A 22,823-nucleotide genomic window follows, 5' to 3' on the forward strand; every position below is an offset into this window, starting at 1 on the left:
TCCCTGCTCCGCGGGAAGCCTGCTTCTCCCCCACTCCCCCTGCTTGTGTTCCCTCTTTTGCTGTCTCTCTCTATGTCAAAAAAATAAATAAAATCTTAAAAAAAATAGCTGTTGTTGGATTGATAGTGTGAATGTCTAATATCACGTATAAAAGTGATATCCTAACTCGAGTCAGAGAGCTGGTTCTCTACCACACCTGTGGCGGATCTAGTCTTTACCTGCACACAAAGAGCCGAGAGATGGCAATAGAGTTGTGTGCCTCTTAACAATGTTCTTTTCTAGGATAACGTGCATTGCAAACAATGGAATGTGGTAGAAGTGAGGCTAAAGCCATTCTTATAACCTCAATATATTGAGAGGCCACAACTTCGGTGCTTCAGTGAATTTGGATTCATGTTGTGGAAAGCAATGAGCCAAGTAAAATAGGCTTTCCCTATTTCATCATGAGCCTTCATTTTTCCAAAGCAAGATATTTTGAACTTTAGCTGGGAGTCTCAATGGAGTGTTGTTTCTCCTTTTTCTAGAAGAGTGCTGCCAGAACTTGCTGAGAGATGGAAATGTTCTATATCTGTGCTGTCCAAGATAGTAGCCAGTAGCCACATATGGCTATTGCTGAGCACTTGAAGTATGTGCGTGCCAATGGGAAACTGAAATTTTAAGTTTAATGTAAACAATCACATGGGGCTAGTGGCTGCTGTATGGGAGAGTGCAATCCTAGAATGTGACTGAGATGCCCTGGTTTTCAAAGGAAACCCCAAATGCCAGCTGCCCAGGGCGAGGGTGGGTGTTGTTCACAGATGCGGTTGACTCCCTGGTGAGTTCCTCTTCTGTATACTGGGTAGTTTTTGCCTCTCAGGAGAATGTCTCCTTTCCTTTTCCTTCCTGGGAGCAATGATTCACATGGCTGACTTATAAAACACCTTTGGCAGTTGAGAGCATGGTGTTCTGAGATTTAACTCTTGCCAGGTTTAGAGAGACTAGAACTCAAGCCCTCTCCTGTGCAGTTGACACTAATCAATGCCAAGGGTGTACAGCATTAGAACATAGAAAACTTTTCATTTGCTAACTGAATTTCCCTCAAGTTTAACTGTCTCCAAGGAGGGTGCCACTGCCCACTGCACCCATGCTTCCTCTGTTTTGAAGTTCCAGAGTGTGAACAGTGGAGAGGTAGAGAGCTGAAGCAGAGGTGGTGTTGGTGTGGAATTCACACAGTAGAATTTCGCTTACGCAAGTGCTCAAGCACGTGTGAAAGATCAGAATTAGCTACTTCTCTAGTTGGATTGAGCTATTTCAGTGAAAAGTTAAAGTGTAAGCTCTTTCATCAAATAAATTGAGTGAAGGAAAGGGGTAAACCAGGGAGATTGCTAGAGGGTCAGAGCTAATGGTATATAAGCATCTCTCCTCAGGCCATTTAAGATAAAATATCTCAGGCATTTAACACAGCAGTGATTAGATTATTTGGAATACATGTGTGTACATTATATATATATAGGAAGCAGACATCTTGTATACTTATATATACATATAAGTATGTACATCTATATATATATGGTTCCAATTAAAAAATATAATTTGTACCAATAAAATCAACACCAAGCTTGTTCTTATCATTCATTCAAAATACATTGAACAGCTACTATGCAAAGTACTGGGGCTACTGAGAAGCCTAAGACAGAATATGATTTCAATCATTGCCAAGCTCTTGATCTAGTGCACAATATACATAAACTACTTTCTGTCATTTGACTGGGTTCAAAGCCCTGCCTCACCATTTTCCAGTTGTATACATAGGGGCAAATTACTTGGTATTTACTAAGTCTCAGTTTTTTCATATGCAAGGAGGTTATAATAATACTTGCTTCATGACCATACTACGAAGATTAAAAGAAATAACGTATGTACAGCCCTTGCTGATACTCATACCCGGAGAGTACTCAATCGTGTGTTAGCTTATTTTTTAATTAGTAAGTTTCATTTATTTTTATATAGTTTCTTAGGTAAAATTCACATAATGAAATGTTAATTGTCCATATTTTGACAAAATGAACACACCTCTGTAACTCACATCCCTATCAAGATTTAAACCATTTTTTAAAAAAAGATTTTATTTATTTATTTGACAGAGAAAGACACAGCAAGAGAGGGAACGCAAGCAGGGGGAGTGGGAGAGGGAGAAGCAGGCTTCCCGCTGAGCAGGGAGCCCGATGTGGGGCTTGATCCCAGGACCCTGGGATCATGACCTGAGCCGAAGGCAGATGCTTAATGACTGAGCCACCCAGGCACCCCGATTTAAACCATTTTTATCACTCAGAAATTTCTCTCATGTATCTTCCAAGTAAATTCCCTGCCAGAGGCAACCAGTTATTTTTTTTTTTCCCACCACAGATTGAGTTTTACCTTTTCTGGAGCTTCAAATAAATAAAATCATACAGTAAGCACTCTATTGTGTCATTTATTTTTAAATAGATAATATATTCACATGATTGGAAATTGAAAAGGTACAAAAGGGCAGTCAAAAGTCTTGTCTCCCAGGCACCCAGTTTTCCTCTCTTGAAGCAACTGATGTTATTAGTTCCATGTGGGCCTATCCCGTAGCTATCATTAATACAGGGGTTTATACCAGGAGCTCTGAGAACTCCATTTTAAAGGTTACCCAAAGAATATTGTGACAGCCCAGGTAAAACAATAAAAAATCAGTTTAAAAAATAACTGGAGTTCTTTTAGATTCTGATCCCAAATGTCAAATTGTGACATTTTACCTTTCTATGACTTAGGTAATCTTTAAGGCACATCTAGTTCAAGTTCTAATATTCTATAATTTTCATTCATCAATTAAACAAATAATACTGAACAAACATGGAAATACAACCATGATCCAAAGAACACCAAGCTCCTGGACTTATGGATGTAATAATAGTCCAGTGGTGGAGGGGAGGAATAAAAATTCAACAAAATAATCATAAAACTACAGTTTCAGCACCGTGTGATAGGAAGGGACCAAAGTGAGGAGGTCAGAAGGTGCTTCTCAGAGGTAGAGACAAGAGCCGACTGAGGTCAGAAGGATGAAGGCTGGAAAAGCTTTCTAGACACTGAGCAAAGCATATGCACAAGCTCTGTGGAGGGAGGAAGTTTTGAGGGATTGGATGAGGCCAGTGTGGCTGGAACAGAGCAGGATGGAAGAGACAGCAGTAGTCTGAGCAGTGAGAAGAGATGGGCAAGGCACCTGACCTGCAGGGCTTGGTTAGTTAAGGGTTTTGTCTAAGAGAATGGGAAGCTATTAGAATGGTTTACCTGGGAAGTGAGGAGGTCGCATAGCCTTCTGTGTGGAGAAGAGATGAGAGAAGAGCTAGGGTGCATATGGGTAAGCCATTTAGAAGAGTAGGTTAGGCACTCCTTCACCCTCACCCAGGTAGCTTGGACTAGAGTGGTGATGGAGGAGATATAAGAGAACAGATTCAAGGAAAATTTCAGAGGTAAAATCAACAGAATTTGCTGATAGATGTAATATAGGAGGGAAAAGTAGATTTTCAAGGCGTCTCTTAACTTTCCTGTACAAAATGGATTGTTTCAATAAAATTGTTGATTGAAATTAACTTTAAATAACAGCATGACCTAAAAGTTATGAAAAGTTTTGCCTCATAAAATTTCAAGGTTTCAAAGTTTTTAGCTGGGTGGAGGGCATGGCTCTACTTCCTATATTTTAGTATTTCCTGAGCCTGTTTTAAAAAAATGGAGAGTTTTTCTTTTTCTGAAATGCTTACTACAGTGGAATCCCTTCTGGAGATTGCAAATTTATATCAGAAAATAACCAGGGGCTATCTAATTTCTAGGCAAACAATTTTGGAGTTTTTTGCGCTGATAATTAGTCATTTTGTAATTTATAAATGTATAATGAAAGTAATTTATATTGCCTTTATTATTTTTCTTGCTCGTTTTTCTTGGGGTTGGATCAGAATTAGTAGATAGTTTCTGTCCCAAACTAAGTACTTCTAAGAATTTCTTCGTTGACTTTGGATGTTTGCCTGGCTGGACTTCATATATTTGTGCCCATGCTCTGCCCCCTGCCGGACTCTGCATAAACCCAGTGCGTCGAGACGACTGAAGGTAGAGGGATTTGCAATCACAAGTGCTATTTGCACATTGATTATTGTTTTTGAGAGTGACCTAGGTCACCTCTCGGGGAGCTCGCAGGGCCTTTCGGAAGCCTGCGCGTCGGCGCCGCGTTCCCGCGACCTGAGAGTCGCGTGGGCGATGCGGTAGCGCGAGGCCAGCAGCTCCAAGCTGGGGGTCTTCTCGGGCCCCTGAGGGGGTGTGTCCTGAACAGCTCTTACATGCAAAGGGCGGCCCAAGATACTGGGGAAGTCTGCAATTCGTAAGGCCGAGGGCCGGCGCTTTGAAAGAGAGGCGGAGGAGGGAGCGGGATTTCCCCGCCCCCGTTCCCCACGGCCCAATCCCTTCGGCTTCTCCTTTTCTCGACCGGCCGCCCGGCCCCTAACCTGCTCTAACCCATTATGCGGTAGAGGCGGCCGGTTTCTTTAAGGCCCTGCCGCGCCTGCGCCTTGGGCTTTCCTGACGCGGCCGGCCGGACCCTGGAGGAGCCAGCGGGTGGGCAGGGTAGGGGTCGGGTAGTAGTTAAAGCAGCGGCGGCGCCCGGAAGGGTGGGTGAGGGTCGGTGGCGGCTCTGAGCTCTCGAGGTAGCGCGGCGCTCGAGAGAGGGCGGGGAAGGCGGCCCGCGGAGCCGGAGCGGGGCCGAGGCGCTGAGACGCGGCGGCGAGGCTGCCGGCTGGATGGGAAGTTAATGTTTACGGCGGAGTCCACCCAACGTTTCCAAGGTGAGGGGCGCCGCGCCAGGCCGGGCGGGCCCGGAGGCCGGACCGGCCGCGAGCCCGGGTTCTGCGGGGCGCACGACGGGGCCGAGGCGCGGCGAGTGGGGCCGCCACCAAACTTGCGGCACCAGCGGGGCGGGCGTGCCCGGCCCCGCCGGGGCCTAAGTTCCCTGAGGCCGCGGCGGCCCGGGACCCTCCTCCCGTGGGCGCTGGGGAGGAAACTCGCCAGTGGGTCTTCCAGTGGAGTCCCAGGGAGGTGGAGGGACCGGGCAGCTTCGGGGGTGCTTCCTCACAAATCCTGTGGGATTACTGACCTTTCACCCCCGCCCTCGAGGCCAGAAGTCCGTTCTCTCTGGGTGTCCTGATGGAGTGAGACCGCCCGCTCCCTTTACTTGCAAAGTTGGCGTCTTGATTTGGCCTCCGGGATTCTGCACAAGGCAGAGTCCCCAGGCAGGTGATGGGCTAGCCAGGTGTGCTAGGTGAGTCCCAAGGATGCACTTGGAGAGCGTTTGTAACCATCACTGAATCACTTTATGATTAGCGGGGCAAGCCTCAAATTAACCGCAGAATTTCCGGTAGATTGGGTTGTGATGTTGACGTTTGCTTTAGAATTGCCGTGATTTCTTTGTGTCTGTCTGTTTTTTGGGCGTCTTAGATCAAGCCAGTTGTCATCCTTTCACCGAAGAGTTAACCAAAACTTTTGCAATGGTTTCCTTTGCTTTTCTCCTATTCATTGCTGTTAGAGGTGACTTTGAAAAGCAGCATTTTCTTGCAAAGATATCTTTTCTTTGGTTTACAGTGTAGAATGATAAACTCCTTTCTTCGCCGAAAGAAATCCAGTGCTTCTTGAAGTTCAAGAAAAACTTACCTTTGTTCTGGACTGATACGTGTTAGTAGAGTTTTTTGTTTTTTGTTTTTAAATTTTATTAGTAAACTTTCTTGAAGTAACCTGAAATTCCTTCTCTGTTCTAAAATGTTAGACTTAAGGTCTCTGAGAACTTTGTGTCAAGGAAACTTAGAAAACTTATTGCAGTATAATATACAGAAAAAGTGCACAATCCTAAGAGTGCAGGTAAAGAATTTTTACTAAGTATACCATCACAGATCAAGAAACAGAATATTTCTTCTTTGGGGTTTATACCTAGGAGTGGAATTGTTGGTTTGTACGGTATGTGAATAATAAAACTTTAGTATTAGATACTGTTGAACATTTTCCTGAAGTGGTTGTGCTAATTAGCAGGGAATGGTAATTCAGTTACCCCACATTCTTGCTGATGCTTGTCAGTTGGAAACATTTTTGCTATTCTGGTAGAGGTGCAGTAATATATTAGTGTAATTTTATTTTGCATTTTCCTGATGGTTGTGGTTTTATCTTTTATAGGGCATTTATATGTCTTTTGTGAGATGTGTGAGTCTTATTTTTTTATTTATAATTTTTTGGATATGAGTCCTTTCTGGGAGGTATACACACACACACACACACACACACACCTATCTATAAACTGTACATAATTTATCTTATTCCATTCTGTCTTTCACTCTTTTAATGGTTTTTTTTTGACAGATGGACATTCTTGATTTTAGTGAAATATACTTACTATTTTTCTTTATGAATACTGCTTTCTGTGCCCTATTTAAGAAATCTTGCCTAGTCTAGGAATATGAAGATATTTTCCTATGTTATCTTTCAGAAGTTTTATTTTATTTTACTTCTCACTTTTTTTTTTTAAAAGATTTTATTTATTTATTTGACAGAGAGGGACACAGCGAGAGAGGGAACACAAGCAGGGGGAGTGGGAGAGGGAGAAACAGGCTTCCCGCAGAGCAGGGAGCCTGATACGGGGCTCAATCCCAGGACCCTGGGATCATGACCTGAGCCCAAGGCAGATGCTTAACGACTGAGCCACCCAGGAGCCTCTACTTTTCACATTTAAGGTGCAAAATTTACAGTAAATTTCAGATGGATTGTAAGGGTCAAGATTCACTTTTAACCAGGTGGATATCTTTTTGACCCAGCATCATTTTTTAAAAATACCATACTTGTCCCTTTGCACTGTGTGGCACTTTCTCATAAATCGGGTGACTTTTAAGTGTGTATCTGTTTCTGGATACTCTATTCTGTTTTATTGGTCTGTTTGTTATCCTTGCACCAGTATCACTGTATTAATTAATGTAACTGTATAATCCTTGATATGTGATAGTATAAGACCTCCAACTTTGTTTTTTAATACTGGGCAGTTCGTGGCTCTTAGCATTTCTATATAAATTTCAGATTCTGCTTGTCAATTGCATACGGTAAGATACACACATTTTAGGTGTAGTTTGATTTTTGTCATGTATACTCCCGTGTCACCAACACAGGATACAGACTATTGTGAAAACCTTAGAAAATTCCTTTATATCCTTTGTTCTGTCTTCCCCACTCCCTGCCCAGAGGCAACCACTATTCTGATTTCTATCCCCATAGATTAACATCAGTATTTTCTAAAGTCGTCCAGGTGATTCCCTTGTGTGGCCAAGATTGAAGCCATTGGTTCAGGTGGACTGTTTGAAGCTATTCCAGTGTCTCTTTTTTCGTTTTGGTCTGGGCGGATTTCCCAGAGAGTCTCTTCCAGTTTTGTGCTTGGAGGATATAAGTTTGGTTGCCCGTGATCTGAGAACTCAAGAAAGAGGGCTGAATAATGAGCGGTACAACATTTAGTATATAAGGTCACATAATTTGCCTCTTTTTGTTGTGATACCTGTGTCTTCTACCATGTATGGTTTATCTTCTTGAGAGAATAAATCTCCAATCAGCTGCTGCATTGAGGGTGGGCCACTCAGTAGCGTGGAGGAGGAATGGGGTCCAGGTTTCTAACTGTTCACAGCTTTCACCTGATCCTTTCTTGCTTTAGTCTCCCCTCCCCCTCTTTGTTCTGGCATCCCCGAGCTTTTTGAGGATTGTATGGTATAAATTGGGCTTGTTCGAAGTTGCCAGCACTGCTGGTTTGTAATTTGGCTGTTTTTACAAAGTCAGTTACCACTCCTCCATCTTCTTTTCAGCTTCCAAAATTTTATTGCTGTCATCTCTTCCTCCTTTCTCCTGTCCTTGTGGTTTATGAGCTAAAAACAGAACACAACATTTTCTTTATCCTTGTTTTAGTAGAGTTTTGGGGAGGGAGGAAAATTAGTTGTGTGTGTTCAGTCTGCCAACTTAACCTGGAAGTCCATCATCTGCTTTCCTTTATACAAAAATGTGTTGGCATCTGCTGCTCACTGTTGTCTCCTCCTTGGTGGGTTATATCTTTTAAATCTCTTTGTTTTCTCTTAGGCTAAATTTATACAGTTTAAAGTACTTACTTTTAAGTTATATCCATCCTTTTCTGTGCTAAAATGTCCTTTTTCATACGAACATTATGGGTTTTTTTGTTTGTTGTTTTCTGTAATGTCCTTATTTGACAACATAAAAAGCTGCCAGCCCATTTTGCCCTTCAAATTAATTTTTGACAAGTTTTGTGAAATATAAAAGTCTGCTTAACACTGCCGACAATTCTCAGTGGCCTTTCTGCTCCTCTACCAATTATTTTCCTTTTGTTTGCGTATAAAATTAAAATATAAATAAAAGATAACATTGGCAGTTATTACTATCTATCTTGGTGGTTTGCTAGTCCTTCCTCTTGGAAACATGGAGGTTTATTAATGTTTTGTAGATAGAACCTGTTGACATATGTGTTTGCCCAGAAAGGATCATCCCATTTCTCATTATTTCAGATTGCCTGGTGTTTATTTGTTGCCATTTCCAGCTCTTGTTTTAATTGTATCTGTACTTGAAGAGCTTTCCCCTGCCTGTGCTGTTTGCTGTTTATCCTCTAAGTGACCAAAGATAATGTGGGTTTAGTGCTTGTTAATTGTTCTTTGTACTAATTCAACCCTCACAGTTGTACTCTGAAAAGTGTTCCCTAAAGCTGGTCAAATTGGCTATTATCTGGGTCTTCATTGTCTTGTGGGTTCATGATTAGGGCTCTCTCCTTGAGGAACTGATGGTTCTTGTGTTCGAAGGGACCTTGATGAGAGATAGGAACAGACCTGGCTTTATTATCGATCATTGCTCTTTGTTTTTCATAGGAAAGTGCAAGCACTGATGTAAAAGTGAAGATGGGGATTTTGTCTAACTGAGTTGATGTTTAAATGATTAATAGCTGTCCTTTTTGGCCTGGTACAGATCTTTTATTATGTCAGAAATGAATCCAGCATTCTCATAAATTACGGTAGTAATGTTAATAGATACTGGATAAAAGTAAAGCTTTAATGAACAATTGTATAATATGTTTAAATGAGATACATGAGAGAAAGAAGAAAAATTTATCTTCAAGTATACCAGAAATCAGGATAGTTTAGAAGACATGGTGGTGAGAAGATAGAGCTTTAAGTAAATTGAAAATGAATTTAAGGGAATAAGCCCGTGAGAAGTCTAATGCCTTTGAATATTTATCTGAAATACATGTAAGAGATGAGCACAAAGTTAAAGACTACTGCTTTTTTGAAACTGTGGAGAAGCTTCTTTTCTAGTGTCAGATGAGCAAGGTTTATAAAGGTTGTCAAGCATGATAGTACATTTACATGTAACATACAAGATTGGAAAAATGAATCAGTAAGTGATCTAGAATTTTAAAGAAGTTATAAAATTATCCATAAGTCGGGCGCCTGGGTGGCTCAGTTGGTTAAGTGACTGCCTTCGGCTCAGGTCATGATCCTGGAGTCCCGGGATCGAGTCCCGCATCGGGGCTCCCTGCTCAGCGGGGAGTCTGCTTCTCCCTCTGACCCTCCTCCCTCTCATGCTCTCTCTCTCTCTCTCTCATTCTCTCTCTCAAATAAATAAATAAAATCTTTAAAAAAAATAAAATTATCCATAAGTCATTAAGAACCACCAAAGATAACACATCTTTAGCATCTCCTGTGTGTCAAACATAACGATAGGTATTAGAAAGATAATGGTGATCTATTCTACATAGATAAAATCCTTGCTCTCACAAAATTTACAGACTAGGGGAAGGCACAGTTGATATATTGCTTCTGAATGAGGTGATAATTTTGTAAAAAAAAAAAAGGGGGTAATTAAGTGATTAATCTGTCTTAAATCTTGAGGCTTTTTTAACTAGTAAGGGAAAATGCTGAGTGAAGTAGGCACCCCACCCCAAAAACTTTTAAAGCAAATATCAAGATTTAAAACCTACTTCAGGGGCGCCTGGGTGGCTCAGTCATTAAGTGTCTGCCTTCAGCTTGGGTCATGATCCGAGGGTCCTGGGATTGGATCGAGCCCTGCATCGGGCTCCCTGCTCCGCAGGAAGCCTGCTTCTCCCTCTCCCACTCCCCCTGCTTGTGTTCCCTCTCTCGCTGTGTGTCTCTCTCTGTCAAATAAATAAAATCTCAAAAAAAAGTTTTGGGGGTAAATTTATATATAGTGAAATGCATAGAACTTAACTATACAATGCAGTGAGTTTTGATAAATGTGTACGCCTTTGTGAATCTCTCTCCCTCCCCCCCATCCCTCAGGGTTCTTTTAGTTCCTGTTGTTCTGTTATTTTTTTTACCACAGATAAGTTTTCCTTGTTCTTGAACTTCACATAAAAATAGAATAAATTAGTGTGTATTCTTTTATGCTTGGCTTCTTTTGTCCAACATAATGTTTCTGAAATTCAGCTGTTTTAACAGTTTGATTTAACTGATTTAACAGTTTTTGCACATACTGATAGTTCTTTTTAGTTGGTGTGTAATCCATTGTATACCTATAACACAGTTTATCCATTCTCCCATTTGGCTATTATGAATAAAGCTGTCATGAATGCTTGATTACTGGTCTCTTTATAGACATACATTTTCATTTCTCTTGGATAAATAACTAGGGGTGAAATTCCTGGGTCATGGGGCACATGTATGTTTAACTTTAGAAGACATTGCCATACAATTTTCCCAAGTGGTTATACCATTCTACAGTCCAATAAGCAGTCTGTGAAAGGTCTAGTTAAGTGACAAATCAGAATTGAGTTTCAGAAAGATTATTCTGGTACAGTGGGGCACAGGACTTAAGATAGGGAAAACACACAGTAAAGTAATATAGTTGAAAATTGATGTATTCCTGTTTCAAGAAATTGATAGGGAAGGAGAAAGTCTTAGGGATTCTAGAGCTATGGTATGTGGGGTGAGGATATGTATCTGTCATAGGCTGCTAAATATTGATGTGGCAGTCATTAATAGAGGGAACACAGTTGAAGAGTAGATTTTGGAGGGAAAAGAGGGTAATAATTCTGTTTTGTTTGTAAGTAGTAAGTAGGGGTAAAAGGAAGTAGATGAGATAGCTCTGGAAAGTGTGTGTAGTGAGGAGAGAGCCAGGCTGGAATGAGAACTTTGGGAGCCATTGACATTAGAGAAATGAGCTGATGAAGAGGAGTCTGCAAAAGAACAGAAGGAGTAGCCACTAGAGAAGGAAATATAAATCAGGAAACTGATTTAACAGAAGTTGAGAACTTTGAAGAAGGAGAGAAGGGCTTGAATGTTGTTACTGTGAGTAAAAATAAGTAGAGCCTTTTTGGAGGCATATATATATATATATACATATATACATACACACACACACACACACACACACACAAGATTGGAAATAAGAAATAATAAAATATCACTTTATTTTCTTGAGAGAGTGAGCGCATGTTCGCCCACGCACGGTGGGGGTGGGGGGCCAGGGTGGGTGGTAAGGGGGTGTGGGAGGGAGGGAATCCCAAGCAGGCTCCACGCCCAAGTGCAGAGACACAGGGCTTGATCGTGATTTCCGCCTGAGCCAAAATCAAGAGTCAGATGCTTAACCCACTGAGCCACCCAGGCATCCCACAGTTCTTTTGTTTTTTTTTTTCTTTTTCAAGTAAACTTTACACCCAATGTGGGGCTCGAACTTACAACCCCGAGATCAAGAACTGCTCGTTCTACCGAATGAGCCAGCCAGGCATGCTGAAATTTCACATTTCTTGATCTAGTAGGTGTACTCTATGGAATAACTCCTTGGAGAAACAGAAATGTAGAAAGATGTGTTTAGGGGTATTCATGGCACCTAGTATATAATAATAAAAAGTTGAAAACAACCCAAGTAGCCATCAGTAAAGGATTGCTAAATAAAATATGGTACAGTCTTATGATAGAAAGTTACACAGCTAATGTAATATGATGTGTGTATATGATATATTTCCTGTTGTTGCTGTAATGAATTAACAGACTTAGCAGCTTAAAACAAAAATTTAGTCTCTTATGGTTATGGAGGCCAGAAGTCTGAAATGTTTCACTGGGCTAAAGTCAAGGTATTGGCAGAGCTGTTTATAAGGGTGGAATCTGTTTTCTTGGTTTTTCCAGCTGTTGGAATTGCATTCCTTGTATTTCCTGCATGCATTTTGTGGCTCCTCCCTCCATCTTCTAAGCCAACAGTTTAGCATCTTCAGATGTGCCAAACCCAGATAATCCGGATAACCTCCTCATCACAAAATCCTTGACTTAATCTGCCAAGCCTCTTTTGCCATTTAAGGTAGCATTCATAGGTTCTGGGTATTATGATGAAGAGCTCTCTAGGAGGCCATTAATCAAGCTACTAAATAATACTAACGACAGAAGATCAAGGTGCATTAAAAAAATTCTCAAAAATATATATAGTATGATCTAATTTATAAGTTAAAAAATACATATATTCTTAAATGTTAGTGTATGTATAGATTTTTTTTTTTTTTTTAGAAAAGAAATCTTGTGGGGCACCTGGGTGGCTCAGTTGTTAAGCATCTGCCTTTGGCTCAGGTCATGATCCCAGGGTCCTGGTATTGAGCCCCACATCAGGGAGCCTGCTTCTCCCTCTCCCTCTGCCTGCCGCTCCTCCTGCTTGTGCTCTCTCTCTGTCAAATAAATAAATAAATAAAACTTAAAAAAAAAAAGAAAAGAAATCTTGATGGAGATAAGACTGTACTGCTAACAGGCAGTCTTTGAGAGTAGGATTAGAGTATTTAAACTTTTAATTTTTTTCTGTGATATTTCAATTCTTAACATGTATTTTCTAATCAGAAAAATCACAATAAATAAAAGGATAGAGTATTATACTGCGTCACATGTTGTAGAGAGATAAACAAAGAGGCTCTTGGTGAGCTATCCTTGATAAGTGTGGTTTCACTAAAATGATAGGATAGAAGCCACATTGCAGTGAAAAAGTGGGAGGTGAGAAAGGGAAGAATGAAAAGATAAACACATCTTTCCAGTTGCTTAGTTATGAGGGGTGGCAGGATGCTGTGAGACCAGGGATACTTAGAGGGTTAAATAAGATCCAGTGAGATTTTTAAATATGACAGAGCAGCATGTTTGAAAGTTGAGAGCCAAAACTGGGAGGAAGAGAGAGATTGCCTGAATTCATGATAATTCAAAGAGCCTGAGGCCTAAGGTCTTCTGACTTGATTAAGCTGAAGATCCACTTGCTTATGGCAGGGGAGAGAGACCTAGAGAGGTGTGGCTATGCATAGTAGTTAAGTTTATAATATTTTAGTTTTGGGACGCCTGGGTGGCTCAGTCGTTAAGCGTCTGCCTTCAGCTCAGGTCATGATCCCAGGGTCCTGGGATCAAGCCCCACATCGGGCTCCCTGCTCAGCGGGGGAGTCTGCTGCTCCCTCTCCCACTTCCCCCATCTCGTGCTCTCTCTCTCTCACTCACTCTCTGAAATAAAATAAAATAAAATCTTAAAAAAAAATACAAAAAATATATTTTAGTTTTATTCAGTATTATCACATTTAAAAAACTCTTTTATTCAATATTATCAGTTTTTTAAAAAATCCTACATGCTTCTTTGGCATCTTCTGAAAGTCTAAGGTTATTGTGTAACTATGTAAATTTAGTCTTGCTAATATACTCTCATTGTTTTGGTTTGTCCCCAAAACTTCTGATTGTTTCTGTAGCCTAGCATATGAGTTTCAGGGAGTAAGACCTTAGTTTTCTAAGTGTAACATTTTGGGATTTTTTTCTGTTATTGAAACTACTGCATTAAAAAAAATCTGCTTATGGGGCGCCTGGGTGGCTCAGTTGGTTAGGCGACTGCCTTTGGCTCAGGTCACAAACCTGGAGTCCCGGGATCGAGTCCTGCATCGGGCTCCCTGCTCAGCGGGGAATCTGCTTTTCCCTCTTACCCTCCCCCCTCTCATGCTCTCTATCTCTGTCTCATTCTCTCAAATAAATAAATAAAATCTTAAAAAAAAATCTGCTTATATAATCTTGTATCAGTTTTCTCTTTTGACTCTAGAATGTTACAACAGGAAAGCATTGGAGATAACATTCACTTCAACCTTTTTTCAAGTTCCTGACAAGGAAAAAGAGCTTAAATAACTTTTGAGGAGCTTAAGTAATTTGTGGAGGCCACATGTATCTTGTAACTAGAACCTGGTACTTTTACCTTGCTGAGATGCTGAGGACCTTTTAAAAAATTATTTCATTGATACTTACCATTGTGCCAGGATTTCCTGATTTTTCATATGTATTCTTCTATCCAGTTTTGATTAACATGTATTTCTCCCTCATAATTTGATCACTCTTCTTTTATTAGTATCAATGTAATTAAATTAATTAACATGACTAGAATTAAAGTAGAATTTTTAAGACTTTGCTGTGATCTGTGTACTGTTTAACCCATTTGGAGAATTATGTTGAAGATTCTTATTGCCATTTTAGGATTTTTCAGAATAGTGGTAATTCATTTTTATTTCACATTGGGTATGCAGTGACAGCGCTTAACACGCTTTTTTTTTTAAAGATTTTATTTATTTATTTGACAGAGAGAGACAGCGAGAGCAGGAACACAAGCAGGGGGAGTGGGAGAGGGAGAAGCAGGCTTCCCGCTGAGCAGGGAGCCCGATGTGGGGCTCGATCCCAGGACCCTGGGATCATGACCTGAGCCGAAGGCAGACGCTTAACAACTTAGCCACCCAGGCGCCCCACACTTTTTTTTTTTTAAGAGAGAGGGTAAGAGAGCACATGAGCAGGTGGGGGGAGAGGCAGAGGGAGAGAGAGAATATTAAGCAGGTTCCATGCCCAGTGTGGAACCCACACAGGGCTCAACTTCACAACTCTGAGACCATGATCTGAGCTGAAATAAAAAGAGTCGGACGCTTAATCGACTGAGCAACCAACTGAGCCACCCTTTAACATACTTCTTGACATAATGCTTGATATATTGTATATACTAAATAAAAAATTCATGTAATATATGATATATTTTAGGAGGTACTTGTTCTGAATTTGTGCTTTTTTCAGACTAGATTGAAACATAGGGAAACTGGTATTTTAGTACATACTCTTGCTGCTGCCAGGAAAAAATTGTGTATGCGGATATATCCTTTTTTTTTTTTTTTATAGTTTTGTGTTTGTAACAATGGAAGGTTGAGGTCAGGGAACAGACTTAGTTCCTTACCCGTGAACTTCAGCACCTCAGCCATAGCAATTTTAGGTGCAGCTCAAAGGATCAAATTTTAGTTAGCTAGTGCTCTTACTCAGTGTACTTTAATTTTTTTTAAAAGATTTTATTTGTTTATTTGACAGGGAAAGAGATAGCGAGAGCAGGAACACAACAGGGGGAGTGGGAGAGGGAGAAGCAGGCTTCCCGTGGAGCAGGGAGCCTGATGCGGGGCTCGATTCCAGGACCCTGGGATCATGACCTGAGCCAAAGGCAGACACTCAACCGACTGAGCCACCCATGCGCCCCTTACTCAGCGTACTTTAGACAGCATTCTCTCCTCCCAGTCTTAATACAAAAGTATTTTTGGGGAAATTACATCAGTAGTATGGTAATACAATAAAATATTTTACAGAATAATAATTTCCCCTTCTGTGAAGGAAAACAACCTTAGTTTTTGTTGAGAATCTAGTAAAATTCTGTATAAATAATTTCATTATAAGAATTGATGGCTGGAACAAAAAATGTGGCATGATGTAGTAGAACAAGCATTTTGCCTTGTCATTTTCATTGTTACTTAACCTCTGTGGGTCTGTTTCTTTACCAGAAAATGTGTGTTCATATTTACTGTGCATGATGATGAGGAATGCAAATAATAGATGTAAAGAACTTGGAGCAGTAGCTGGCGTGGGTTTTATGTTCAGTATAAATAGCATCTGTTATTTTGTGATTATGATGTTATTAAAAGAAGACTAAAAAATGCAGGAAGGACAAATGGAATTTATATGGAAGGTAATACATAAGGAAGATCTGTCCGATAGCAAGATGAGTTTCAGTTTTGAATTACCAAAATAGCTAAGTGGATTACTAAAACTACCTATAAGATAATTTTCTCGTATGTTAGTGTGGTAAATGATAATATCTACCCAATGATAGTTGTTTGATGTATTGTGTGTGCTTAAAAATATTATCTTGTTCTTTGGATGGTTTAGGTTGGCATAGTAGCAGGAGAGATTCTAGGTTTGTGTGATATCTTTTATGGATTCTTTGCTGAAGTGTATAGCATTAAATAAGACTTCATTTTTTTAGCGTGAACAAAACTTAATTCAGACCCATAGCTCATGGTAATTTTTGTTATTTGATCAAGATGGTTTAAAGGGACACTATTTCTTAAGAAAGTGTAAGTGTAACCTGTAATTAATATATGAATTTATAAACATGAAAAATATTTTAATACTGGGTAGTAGTTGAAATGGCCAGTTAAAATATTTCATTAAATTTTTGAATATAATTGAACTTGTATAGCTCTTAGGTTTTAAACGCTAAATGAATGCTAATTCCTCAGGGTAATTGCATGTTATATCTAGTACAGTTTCAGATACTTTAAATATTTAAAATGCTAAAACTGAATAGTACTTCATTCACTTGAAATGTTCTAATCACATAACCTGTATCAGCAATACTCAGATGTTTGGAGTGGGTTGGAAGAAGTGTGTGTGTGTGTGTGTGTGTGTGTGTGTGTGTGTTAACTTTATATGTAGCTTAAGGTATTTCTGAGCTGTCTCCAGTAGAATTAAGGGAATTTAGTTGACTAGAGAGCAGTGCATGTGGTACCCTTTAGTAAAGTCCTTTAACAGTGACTATAAATACAGATTTGCAATTATTAAATCATAAACTTGTATTATTGGAGCATTAAATATAAAACATTAGCAACAAACTGACATTTTATATTTAGAAGATTTTTTGAAAAAAACTCAAGTCTGGTAAACAGGTTAGTTGGAGTTGGTAGCCTTGGTAAAATTCCATTTTCTTGCAACGTAGGCATGGAATTATGATGCGGTGGCCATTGGTTTCTATTCTCTGTTCATTTTCTTCTTTTTTCTTTAGAAACTATTGCTGTAGTTTACAAAGTGGGAAGGTTTCCTTTTGTGCATAATGTTAAAGTCAGGAAAATGTCAAATGTTTCTCCAGATCTGTCATGCAGATCTGTCCAGTTAATATAAAAAATTATAAAAGAGGTTTTTATTGATACTTTTGAGACTTTTTATTCTAGTATTACATGGATTAAAAAAAGATTACATACAGTCTGTAATAGGTTATTTACAAAGGAGGTAGGAATTTTCATGTGATATGTTGACAATTTCATTTTCAAATATAATTTCCATCTCAATATTTTAGTTAACTTGTTAAATTGGTAATCAGATTGGTTTTGGGCAGGCCCTGTTTGGTCAAAATCCTCAGGCTCATGACATGTTCAGATGTACTATTTTTTTACTTTTATGTTCTACAGTTAGGTTTAGCTCACTTTACTCTTAGTGATTTACACTCGTCAAGATGTTTTTGTTTTGGGGCCAAATGGTTAGTATCCTGGCTCCATCATTTATTAGCTAATGGATCTTGGACAAGTTGTTTAACCACCACAAACATCAGTAAAACCTATATTAGGGTTATTGTGAGGATTGAATAAGATAATGGACGTAAATCTTGTGACAGTGCTTGGTACATAGTAAAGTATATAGTAGATGATGGTGGTGGCAACAGTAGTAAGTAGTATATAATTGTATACAAATTTCGCTTTTTTGAAATTTAGCTCTAGAGGTAGGAGGGATTAGAGAGAGATGGAAATGCACTGTATGCCTACAGAACATAAATTAACTTGGAAATTTGTCATGTAGACATTTAAAGGAAGGCTACTTGTCAGCAATGTTGCTCTTATTTCCTGTTTTTTTCCCTTTCACTGTAATATCTGTTCTATTTTTTGATTCCTGTTGAAGCCAGTGCTCTATATCTTCCCTTCTTCCATCTCTCTTGGACATCTATTAGCTTACATAAATGAAGGACATAGTTTGATATTCTTTGTGGATATTTACAAACTGTGTTTTAAAATCTATACCCTATATTTATTGATAATATTCAAAATGCGCAAGACATTGCTATTTATAATATTTATTCCCATGCTTAAAGAATTGGAACAATACTTTTTTTATGACATGATCTGATTTTTTTTTTTTAAAGATTTTATTTATCTGACAGAGAGAGACAGGGAGAGAGGGAACACAAGCAGGGGGAGTGGGAGAGGGAGAAGCAGGCTTCCCGCTGAGCAGAGAGCCCAATGCGGGGCTTGATCCTAGGACCCTGGGACCATGACCTGAGCCGAAGGCAGATGCCTAATGACTGAGCCACCCAGGTGCCCCTGATTTTTATTTTTTTTAAAGATTTTATTTTAGGGATGCCTGGGTGGCTCAGTTGGTTAAGTTTCTGCCTTCGGCTCAGATCATGATCCTAGGGTCCTGGGATCGAGTCTCACATCGGGCTCCTTGCTCAGCGGGGAGCCTGCTTCTCCCTCTCCCACTCCCCCTGCTTGTGTTCCCTCTCTCGCTGTCTCTCTCTCTGTCAAATAAATAAATAAAATCTTTAAAAAAAATAAAGATTTTATTTATTTTAGAGATGGAGAATCCAGCCGGGGGCGGGGGGTGGGCAGAGGTAAGGGGAGAGAGAATCCCAAGCAAACTCTGCACTGAGCATGGAGCCCAACACAGGGCTTGATCTGAGGACCCCTAGATCATGACCTGACCCGAAATCGAGAGTTGGACACTTAACCGACTGAGCCCCTGGAAAAATACTTTGTTATAACCTGCTTAAAAGATTGAAGATGTATATTACATTTGTACCAGCCTTAAATCCTACTGGAACAAGGTTGAGTATAAATAATTTTTTTTTCTTTTCACACATTTATTCAGTTGAATATCAAGTTTTTCATGGGCTCAGAATCTCCAGAACTTTGAAGAATGAAGAGAAGTAACAATGTATACAGGTAAAAGTTAATGATTTTTTATGTTTACATTGACATAGACTATTTTGAAATTTGAGCAAACATTTTAGAATGTACTTCTAAGTTGGATACATTGCTGTTTATCTTGGAAACAAATAAGAAAAAACCTCCCTGGATCCATTTGGCATTACAAGCACTTATACAAAAACCTACTAAAAAAGCATGGTGCTAGATGTTGGTGAGCTCTGGGATTTGTAATACTGTATAAGCAGAGTTGTAGTTTAAGTAATGATCCCAGAAATACAGTATCCTCTCATTCACCTACCTGCCAGTTTCTCTGTGAATTTATGGATTCCTATGAAACTTATGGTGAAACTTGAGATGCTTGAAATAATCAATTTCAGACTAGCAGTATAAATAATTTAAAAAATAAGATGTAGGTGGAAGAGCTTGGATATCTATAGACTTGTCCTTCTCTTTGGTCAGAACAGGTTTTAATTTTGATGTATTTCTCTTCCCACCACATTAATGAAGGCCAGTTTACAACAATTCTTTTTACCTGGTATATCATATCCAACTATGAAGAAAAATTACAAGACATACTAAGAGACAAAAAGCACAGTTTGAAGAGCTAGAGCAAACATCAGATCTAGACTTAGATATGGCAGGGATATTGGAATTATCACACCAAGAAATAATTTAAAATAACTATGATAAAAATGCTAAGGGCTCTAAATGGATAAAGTAGACAGCATATAAGAAAAGATGGGCAATGTTAGAAGAGAGATCGAAATTCTAAGAAAGCACCAAAAAGAAATGCTAGAGATCAAAGACTTTGTAGTATTGTAACAGAAAACACGTGGTAACCATTTGGTGGGCTTATTAGTAGACTGGACTGAGGAAAGAATCTCTGAGCGTGAGGATATCAATAGAAACTGCTAAAACTGGAAAGGAAAGAAAAAAGATGGAAAAATGGAACAATATTCAGTAACTGTGGGACAACCGCAAAAGATTTAACATATGCATAATGACACAAAGCCTATTTTATAATAAAGTGTTGAAGATTTCATGTAATTTATTGAATACTGCAGTGAAAGTGAAAAACAGAATAGTTGTATGGGTATTGAATGGTTTTAAGTTTATCAGTTGTTGTTACTTATGTTCGTATGACGGGCAGCTGGGACTTACTGCCACTGCCCAGCTTCACAAGAGCATTTGTACCATATGTTGGTAGCCTGGGAAAAGATCAAAATTTAGAATTCAAAATACAGTTTCTACTGAATGTGTATCACTTTCACACCGTTAGAAAGTTGAAAAATTGTAAATCAAGCCATTGTAAGTAAGAGACTGTTTGTAGAGTTACAGGAAAAAATGTCAACACACAAAGTCAACTGATTTCTTATGTATATAGGAATGAACAAGTGGGATTTGAAATTAAAAACACAATACCACTTAAAGTAACATCTCAAAAAATGAAATACTTATATATAAATCTAATGAAATCTGTTTGAGGTCTGACATAAATTAATGAAATAGGTACAAGGTCTGTGTGAGGAAAACTATAAAACTCTGGTGAATGAAATCAAAGAACTAAATAAATGGAGAGTTATTCCATGTTTATAGATAGGCACACTCAATATATAAAAAAGTCAGTTCTTCCCAACTATGTAGATTCAATACAATGCCAGTCAAAATCCCAGCAAATTATTTTGTGGCTATTGACAAAATGACTCTAAAATTGATATGGAGATGCAGAAGACCCAGAATAGTCAACAGTTTTGAAGGAGAAGAAGAAAGGTGGAAGACTGATACTACTTGACTTCAAGATACATTCTTAAGCTACAATAATCAAGACAATAGGATATTGGTGAAAGAATAGACAAATGGAAAGCCCAGAAATAGACCCATATAAATGTAGTCAACTGATTTTCAACAAAGGAGCAAAGGCAATACAATGCATAAAAGACCATCTTTTCAACACATGGTGCTGGATCAATTAGGCTTCTGCCTGCACAAAAATGAATCTAGGTATAGACTTTACATCCTTCACAAAAATTAATTCGAAATGGATCCAACACAAAAATGTAAAATGCAAAACTATAAAACTCCTAGGAGATAACAGTAGAAAATCTAGGTGACCTTGGGCTGGTGATGACTTATTAGATGCAACATCAAAGACGTGATCCATAAAAGAATTGATACCTGGACTTCATTAAAATTAAAAATGTCTCCCAAGCTACAGACTGGGAGAAAATATTTTCAGAAGACATATCTGATAGCATACTGTATCCACAGTATTCAGAGAACTTTTAAAACTCAACATTGAGAGCACAACATGATTTAAAAATAGACCAAAGATCTTAGCAGATACTTCACTAAATAAGATCTACAAATGGCAAATAAGCACATGAAAAGATGCTCCACATAATGTGTCATAGGGAAATGCAGATTAAAACAATGATGAGATACCACTATACTCCTAGTGGAATGAATGGCCAAAATCTAGAACACTGAAAACACCAAATGCTGGTAAGGAAGTAGAGCCACAGGAACTCTCATTCATTGTTGGTGGGAATGCAAAATGCTACACTCAGTTTGGAATACAGTTTGGCAATTTCTTATAAAACTAAATTCAGAAGTTTATATGAATGCAATTCAGAAGTCATGCTTCTCGGTACTTACCTACCTAAATTTGAAAAACTTATGTCCACACAAAAACCTGCTTTATTCCTAATTGCTAAAACTTGAACTCAACCAAGATATCTTTCAGTAGTTGAATGGATAAAGAAATTGGTACATCAAGACAGTGGAATAATATTCAGTGCTAAGACAGAATGAGCCATCAAGCCATAAAAAGACATGGAGGATACTTAAATTCCCCATTCCTTCCTTTACTTTTTTTTTTTTTTAGTGGGCTCCACACCCAGCGTGGAGCCCAGTGCAGGGTTTGAACTCACAGCCCTGAGATCAGGAGTCAGACACTTAACTGAGCCACCCAGGCTCCCATTAAATGCTTATTTCTAAGTGAAAGAAGCCAGTCTGAAAAGGTTAGACACAAGACACATTTATATGACATTCTGAAAAAGGTGAAACTCTGGAGACAGTGAATAGATCAGTGGTTGCCAGGAGTTGAGGGGAGGGGAGGCAGAGCACAGAGGGTTTTTAGGGCAGTACAGCTACTCTGTATGGTATTATGATGATGAATACTTGTCATTACACATCTCCCCAAAACTGTAGAATGTACAACGCCAAAAGTGTACCTTAATGTAAGTGATGGACTTTGGGTGGTAATGGTGTGTCATTAGTTTCATCAGTGGTAGCAAATATTCTATCTGGTGGGGTATGTTGGTATTGGAGGCTATGTATGTGTAAGCACAAGGGGTATTTGGGAAATCTCTGTACCTTCTGCTCAGTTTTGCTGTGAACCTAAAACTATTCTAAAAAATAAAGTCTATTTAACACAAAACCAAAACGACCACAGAAATTACAAAAGTATAGGCATGCCTCATTTTATTGTGCTTTGCTTCATTGTGCTTGCAGGTACTGTTTTTTACAAATTGAAGGTTTGTGGTAACCCTGGCTAAGCAAGTCTATTGGCACCATTTTTCCAGTAGCATTTGCTTATTACTTCGTGTATCTGTCACATTTTGGTGATTGTCACAGTATTTCAAACCTTTTCATTATATTTGTCATGGTGATCTGTGATCAGTGATTACAACTTGCCTAAAGTTCAGATGATGGTGAGCAATAAAATATTTTTTAATTAAGTATATGCATTGTTTTCTCAGAC

At 39.0% G+C, this 22,823-nt stretch overlaps 1 protein-coding gene across 12 annotated transcripts in view; it reads left to right on the plus strand.

Moving 5' to 3' along the window:
* Positions 1 to 4,507: 4,507 nt before the first annotated feature.
* Positions 4,508 to 22,823, plus strand: part of EVI5 (ecotropic viral integration site 5) — a 196,548-nt gene continuing 178,232 nt past the window's right edge. For 6 of the 12 annotated variants that reach the window (XM_025872197.2, XM_025872199.2, XM_073896297.1 and 3 more), the window contains exon 1: positions 4,508 to 4,832. The gene's annotated coding sequence lies outside the window, so the exon portion shown is untranslated. Of the gene's footprint in view, positions 4,833 to 19,001; positions 19,076 to 22,823 lie in introns of all 12 variants that reach the window. The other 6 variants (XR_003208420.2, XM_025872200.2, XM_073896299.1 and 3 more) reach the window with 2 other exon arrangements.

This window comes from Callorhinus ursinus, unplaced genomic scaffold (assembly GCF_003265705.2).
Source record: "Callorhinus ursinus isolate GAN/ISIS: 27379988/994484 unplaced genomic scaffold, GSC_fseal_2.0 scaffold9, whole genome shotgun sequence".
In the NCBI taxonomy this organism is placed as follows: Eukaryota; Metazoa; Chordata; class Mammalia; order Carnivora; family Otariidae; genus Callorhinus; species Callorhinus ursinus.